We start from the raw sequence: 7255 nt of genomic DNA, 5'->3' as shown, positions 1-7255 counted from the left end.
CCACAGCACATATCAAGGAGATGAAAGCACGAGCACTGAAGCAGACCTGGGAAATTCCCCTTCCAGCGAAAGGTACGGCTGAAGTAGTACGTGTTAGAGCTGTGACAGAAGGCAGACTAATCAGACATCGGCTTATGTGTCGCACTCCGCAAAATATTAGTACGAGTCGATCTCGCTGTGTTCTTCTCAACTGGCAAGAGTGGCTCACGCAGTGTTCACTAGTGACGATTAGTCAACATTTGAATCATACTTGATGGCCGATTTGTGGTCAAACACCCACATAATTCCAAAATTCATGATAGGTTTTTTTCAGGGCTCCAAGTGGTTACAAACAAATTTTTATGACAGCTGTCAGAGCTTTACAGTCCACTGTGTGAGCTGTCATCACAAAGCAAAACAAAGGGACATCATAAAAAGGAAGGAAACTCGAAAGTGATTGATCTGAATGCAGTGGAAAACACACCACAGGGTTCAGGTACCTGAAGCTGCAAGAGGCTGAAATGGTTCCAAACTGAAGCCAGATCTTAGTGGAGGCACCAGGAAAGATGGAGGCTTATTGCTTAAACCTTTTTAACTTTATTGGGATTATTTTACAAAAATAGCTTCATGTTGTATAATGACTTGAAACTAAGATCAAAAACACATCAGGAAAGTATTCAAGTGAGAATTTGAGGTTTTCTTGTAAACTTTTATACAAGCATATTTGTTTTTGCAACCAGAGAAGTCTGCCCCTGGTGGCCATTAGAAAGAATGCATTTCCGCATTGGCCTCACTGAAGCTGTCTGTCAAGGTCAGTCATTCCCAAAATAATTTGACTTTAAAGTCAAATAGATTTCTATTTTCTATTCAGTTTTTCTTTTAGAATCACAAAGGATGCTTTGGTTTTGTTTTTTGTTATTTAGACTAAAATTTTAAAATCTTTACATTTAAAAAGAAACAACTAATGAAACGAGGCTGAATTGTTAATTTAATAATGAAGTGATGAATAGGATTCAACAAATAAAACAAAAGATTAAAAAAAAGACTGAAAACACACAAAGAATAAGGAACACAACAAAAGCAAACAGAGCAGCTTCAGAAAACATTTTCTTTTATATCTAACATGTAAAAAACCAGCAGGAGTGGTCGTCGAGCAGAAAAACCAAAACAAAGAGCTAATAGACACCAAACCTCAGGAAACCTTTCACGTCAGCTTTGTTTCATCTCTCGTTTAAAGCTTTTCCACACGAATCGCTGAACTCGAGCTCAATCAGAAAAATCAAACGCTTGAGGACACTTTAAAAACTCCCCACACATTCACTCTTTAATTTACAACAATAACACAGACTGTACAGTCAACTTTACTGCAGGCAGAGCTGTAAACACAGCGTCAAACGCTCATCGAGGTGTCGTCACCAAACAACCTTCATCTGATCAGAGACGTTCACACATGAAGTGCCTGCTTTTTTCCTCCATGCATGCAACACATACCTGTGGACGTGTACGTATGTTAACAGAAGTACGTTTTTTTTGTTTTTTTTTTATGCTTGTAGTTAATAACACTACAAAACCAGAGTCCCACAGTGCTATGACGTCACGTGTTAATACATAAAGAGTGTAACGGTGTGAAGGTGGATCCAGAGCTTTAACAAACAGGATTTACCTCCCGAGTCCGCCACATACATGTGCTGTGTGTGTGCGCATGTGTTTCAGTCACTTCCTATGACACACAGAGGACGCCGGCTCCCAGCGTGCTGAAGGTCATCCAGAGTGTGCTTCTTCCACAGGAGCTGGCCGACCTCCACCTTCAATTCATGTCCAGAATGGACTGTCTGCCACCTGCGGAAAAAAAAGAAAAGCTCAATCTGCTGATTCCCGAGTGATTTTTAGTTGTGGTTTGTGGTTATCATAAAGGACATGATGTGAAGGCTGAGAGTCTGGCAGCACTGCCGAGGTCTTCCTCATTATCACCATTTTTGTTTGTTTTCTAAATGATTTCTGTCCTTTAAGACAACCTGAAGGTTTTTCTAAAATCTAAAAGACTCTTATTAAGCTGGAATAAAACATTAGAAAATATGGAGCATTAATAACACCTGCTAGCTGGTATCAATACATGTTAACAGCAGTATTAACACAGGCTAAATGAGCCTGTGTTAATTTATTCCTTACGGTTTAAGCCCAGTTTTCTACACCAGCATTTCTTTATCGTGTAGAAAACCCGAGACACACTGGTTAAATTGCGCTTCTTTATCTTATATTAAGATATCTCAGAGATTAAATGTGTAGTTAAACTTGTTCACAGTGACAGAAACTGGAGTCCAGCCCACATAAGCTCAGAGTGGGCTGTTTGTGGCCTGTGATGTAAAATTAGTTTGACATCCCCGCGATGAAATGCTTTATCACAGGGACGTCAAACTTTTACTCTGAATGCTCCGTTTCTGGTTTGAAACACACTTTTTTCAGTTTCTGTCTTTCATGCAGGTAGTGAGGATTTGTAAACAAGTTGGCATCTTGAAAGCAAACTAGGGGCAACCTGCCAGCATGCAAAGCAACCACAAGCAGGTTTTTGGTGCAGCATCCTCTGCACTTGATTTCACCCAGCAACTACTCACATGCAAACAAAGTGCATGTTTCCAGGGGACTGCTGACTGGTCTTTAGCAGTGATCTACTGTTAGACATTTTTTTATATTGACTGTTTTATATGTTTAAGCACTTTGACCTACAACAGCAGCATTACTGTACTAAAATGATAATTATTATTATTAATATATCTGTTTGACTGCATGAGCACTGAGCAACCAAATGGCTCACAGGTACATTACTTATCTATATCATATGGTATTATGTGATCACGCTGCATGGCAACCAACTATCAAAGGGCTAATATGACCCATTTTTAGCATTTCAGAACCTATATTACCTTTAAAAAAATGACATTGTTTTAATTCCATGAAAATAAAAACCTGATCCGCAGAAAGAGCAGAGCCTCCACTTTTATCCATCTTAAACTCACCTTTGTTTTAATATTTACATCATTTCCAACAAAACAACAAGACTTTTGCCATTTTCAGCATTTTAGTAACAGGAATATGAGGTTTGGTTACATAACCTCACATTTATAAACTGTTATAATAAATTAGATTAGTATATTTGATTTGCATTCATCAGCTGCTTAAAAAAAACAAACATGTTTTTTGCTTTTCCTTTAAGGCACAAAGAGACCTGTTGCTTCTACTTTTATGTCTGATAATTACGGTGAAATTAATTCACATATGCATCTTCTCAGTGCTTACATGAGTCAGTTAATTACCATCACAAAGCACAAACTTTGGAGCCCTTGTGCAGCGTTACATTTTATATGTTCAGGGTGGAAGCTTTGCTGTGTCCTTTCCTGGACTCTTCCATAGACTTTTCCATATAATTTTGTCAGTGCAATTTCAAATGTTAAATTTAATAGAATCTGATCACTATACATTTATATGTTGTTGGGTTTTTTTTAATCTTAAGTTGGTGTGATTACATGAATTTAAGACGATTACCTGGCAGAAGTTCAGGTTCAAACTGATTTTGATGGTTTACATTTCCTTAGCTTTAAAGTTCATATTTCTGGTTGTTTTTGTGTCATATTTCTCTAACTAAATAAAATTAACTTGGAAAATGTCTTGTAGTGTCTTGGCTGTAAAAAGGTCTGGGACTACTTTATATAAAAAAGGTCACGGTGGGGCAAGTTCACTGCATTGGGGAAATCTCAGTTTCACCACTAGAGGGCAGAGGAGACCTTCTCAATCCGCCACGCTGGGTTAGAGTGGGTGATGCTGTGTGGACATCAGCTGCGTTTTAACCCCATGTGGTTTGGAGAGGCTCCAGCTTGTTGTCACCAATTTCCAACAATAGACAGCCTGCGCTGCTGATAAGAACTTTTTAACCGGCACAGCCATTGTTGGAGGGCTGCGTTTTGTTTTTTCCTCTGTCAGGAAAAAAAGGAGGCGATAAGCAGTACAAGTACACAGATCAAAATGCCAGATGGATACAAAACAGGAGCGAGCGCGAACAAACTGATCTAAACAGGTTATTTATTGTCTGCCTGAAATTCAAAGAAAAAAGTTTTAAAAAATTAAATAAAAAACCCAGAATGTATTTTTAAAGAAAACATTTAAAAAAAAAAAAAACAGCACTTTTATATTTCAAATAAGTAAATATGATGAATCTGGTTTCCTGGACCTGAAGGTGAATGTGTAGCTGGGGTCACTGAGGCTGCTTTGCTTCAGGAACAGAGCCGTGTGATCCCATTAAGGAACAAAGGCTCTGACAGAGGAGCTTCACGTATGCCAGCAGCCCGTATGCTCAGCACGTGCTTCACCTTTAATAATAATGATATAGAGCACTCGTGCGTAAATGTATTTCTCAAATGCAAACATAGAATAAATCATCACAGCCTTCCTGTTGACTGAAGTCGCATATCATGGCCTGATGAGGTAGTGAAACAGCTTTCAACAAATGCCTGACAGCACACAGCTTTCATCACATGCAGAGTCGCCCTGAGCTTCCTGAGCTCAGGGACCTACACGTCGTAGGTGCACGCAAGGACAGGACGCGGTCTTTAACCCGTCGGCGGCCTAATCTGTGAAAACTAAGTGTTTTCAGCTGTGTGAACAGATCTGATCCTTCTTCGTGCAACTTGTTGAGAAAAGGAAGAGTGTGGAAAACAGCTTGCCTGATTCTCCTGAATCTGGAGGAGTAAATAGTGAACATGTTGGAGACTATTTTCAGCAGCAGTTTAATAAACATTTGTAGCTGTGATGATTTCTAACAAAGAAGTTGTACACTTGTTATCACGAAGACTGCAGTGGGGTTGTGTAGAGTGTCTTCCAAACGCCTGGCTTTCTGCTTTTATTTCAGTCACATGTTAATTCTGTAATAATTACAGATACACGATCACAAGGTCAAACATTACCAGACTTCCAGATCCAGCTCCCCCCAGCTATGCTTTCAAACTGTGAAACAAAGGTTTGACAGAAGGTGGGCCTGCTGGAATATTTCACATATTTATTCCCTTCACGTAGGGTTAGTTAACCTATTAACCCTGTTACACACTTTTTTCCTCAACATCATCGGTGGGATTTGTTTTTGTTTTGTTTTTTTCCAGAAAAATCTGATGTATGTAAAACAATACACAAACTGATATTTAAGCTTTTTTATTTTGTTTACTTACTATTAATTTAACATCCCAGTTTTTAAAAATGAAATTAATTTAAAAATTTACAGGATTAAAAACATGCAAGGCGGTGTATTTTCATGGCTCTTATGTTTAACAGATTTTTCATTTATTCATTTCTATTTTAATATTTTTACATAATGGTCACTCTGCAATGCCATCTATTGTTTTTAATACTTAAATGTTTTTAATACTGGCTGTTTGAGGTCTAAATGCAGCATTACTGCACTTAAATAATAATTATTACTAATATCTTACTAGAAAGCATGAATCTCTGATGACAGCCTTAGCACAGTTACCTATCTTAGGCTCCTGAAGGTTCTTATCTATATCAAATATTATTGTGTAATCACGTTGCCAGGCAACACCTGTCGAATGGCTAATACTATATGAGCCATTTTTAGCATTTATGAACCTATATGACCCTACAAAACCATTAAATCGTTGCAATTTCACAACAATAAAACCTGATTTAGATCCAGAAAAAGAAAACTGTGATATAAATGATGGCGTTGCCTGCCAACTACCTTTCGAAACCACTGCAATGGCACTGACCCGTACCAGCTTGCATAAATGTATAGATTAAATGATTAATCTCAAATTTAAACACCTAAAAAAAAGCAACTACGTTAAATTTGACTCCATTATTTCACTTTCAGGGTCTGCTGTGTATATTTTAATCAGGAATCCTGTAATTTTGTGGTTTAAGTGCTTTACTTTTTCTCTTTTTTTTGCAACTACAGAAGAATGAGATTCACGGGACACAGGCTAAACACAAAACTACTAATATCAGGATCCATTCATTGCTTACTTTTACTGATAAATAAAAGTAAAGAGCACGGCCAGCCTCACAGTTTGAATACTTCTTAAAAAAAGGTATGTCAGATTTTTGCTGACGCTCAATCAGAACTCATTCTTAAGATGTTTATTTTGTTTTAAAGGAAGTTTCTTCAAGGCGGCATTCACAGTGTTGGGCCTTCACAGGAAAAGAGGCCTGAATAGCTCGAGGCTGATGTTTGAAACAGCTGACATATAGCAGATGTCAAATCTGCAAAAAGTGTGAGTTTTAATGTGCGTGTGAGAGCTTTTTCTTTCTTGAAGTGGCTCAGACTTATTCACAGAGATTAGGATCAAATCGCACAGCTGTTTGCATTTTTAGCTCACAGACACCAGTGAGTCTTTTCTCTTATCTAAATATGATGTAAGAGTTGAGGCCAACTTTGAGCCTGGAGTCATTGATGAGTCTCGCAGACCTGAGCGTGCGTCACAGAGTCGGTAACTCGAGGACATACAACTTTTTTTTCTATTTTTTCCCTCTCCACTGTTTCTCCAACAATAGGCCTGAATACACTCTTACACACATCATTGTTTGAGAATGAAAGATGACCTATTTTAGTCCATTTCCCTCTGGCAGCACATCAATCAGCATTTTTTTTTTTCACAACTCTATTCAGGTAGTGATAAGACACCACCCATTTACCGTCAGTATCCAGTCTGCAACACTTCCTGTTCTCAGAAACCACCACCAAAAGAGAAAAGAAAAAAATGCTGACTGTCTTTCCATCAATCTTTAGCTGCAATCTTGACAGGCTTCCCTCCTGGCTGATCTTCAGTTTATGATGCGACCACAACTTTAACCGTCCCCCTGAATGTTTCTGCTAAGCAGAAGCAGCCTGTTCACTCAGGGTTTTTTTGAGCTGCTGAACCTTAAGAGAGTTCACCTCTCGCCAAGTCCTGACAGGATTCACGGTTACCCAGACCTCAGTATCAAATCATCACCATAACACCACGATGACTCACTCAGCGGTGAATCAGCCGACACGCTGTCCCTGCTCTCACTTTGGTGATTTGGGCTGCTGGGAAGGCGAGGACGGGACCTGCGATTTGGGACTCACCGCAATGACTGCAGGCATTTCGAAGAAGCCGCAGCCTGTTTTACTCTGTGTGTGTGTGTCTGTAAATAATGTTTGGGCCTATATTTTGTCTACTCTTTATTTGCAGACAAACTAAATAAAAATACTGGAGATGGTGTAGAAAGTAAATCAGCTACGAGGAAATAT

General features: G+C 38.7%; 1 protein-coding gene across 2 annotated transcripts in view; it reads right to left on the bottom strand.

Annotated features, from left to right (window-relative positions):
* Positions 1–553: 553 nt before the first annotated feature.
* Positions 554–7255, bottom strand: part of pgs1 (phosphatidylglycerophosphate synthase 1) — a 45793-nt gene continuing 39091 nt past the window's right edge. The window contains exons 11-12 of one of the 2 annotated variants that reach the window (XR_191332.3): positions 1643–1818; positions 554–1470 (exon numbers count right to left, since the gene is read on the bottom strand). The gene's annotated coding sequence lies outside the window, so the exon portion shown is untranslated. Of the gene's footprint in view, positions 1819–7255 lie in introns of both variants that reach the window. The other variant, XM_004556627.3, reaches the window with a different exon arrangement.

Source organism: Maylandia zebra, linkage group LG8, assembly GCF_041146795.1.
Source record: "Maylandia zebra isolate NMK-2024a linkage group LG8, Mzebra_GT3a, whole genome shotgun sequence".
Lineage (NCBI taxonomy): Eukaryota > Metazoa > Chordata > Actinopteri > Cichliformes > Cichlidae > Maylandia > Maylandia zebra.
The sequence above is the reverse complement of the archived record's forward strand: the minus strand, read 5'-3'. Positions and strand labels throughout refer to the sequence as shown.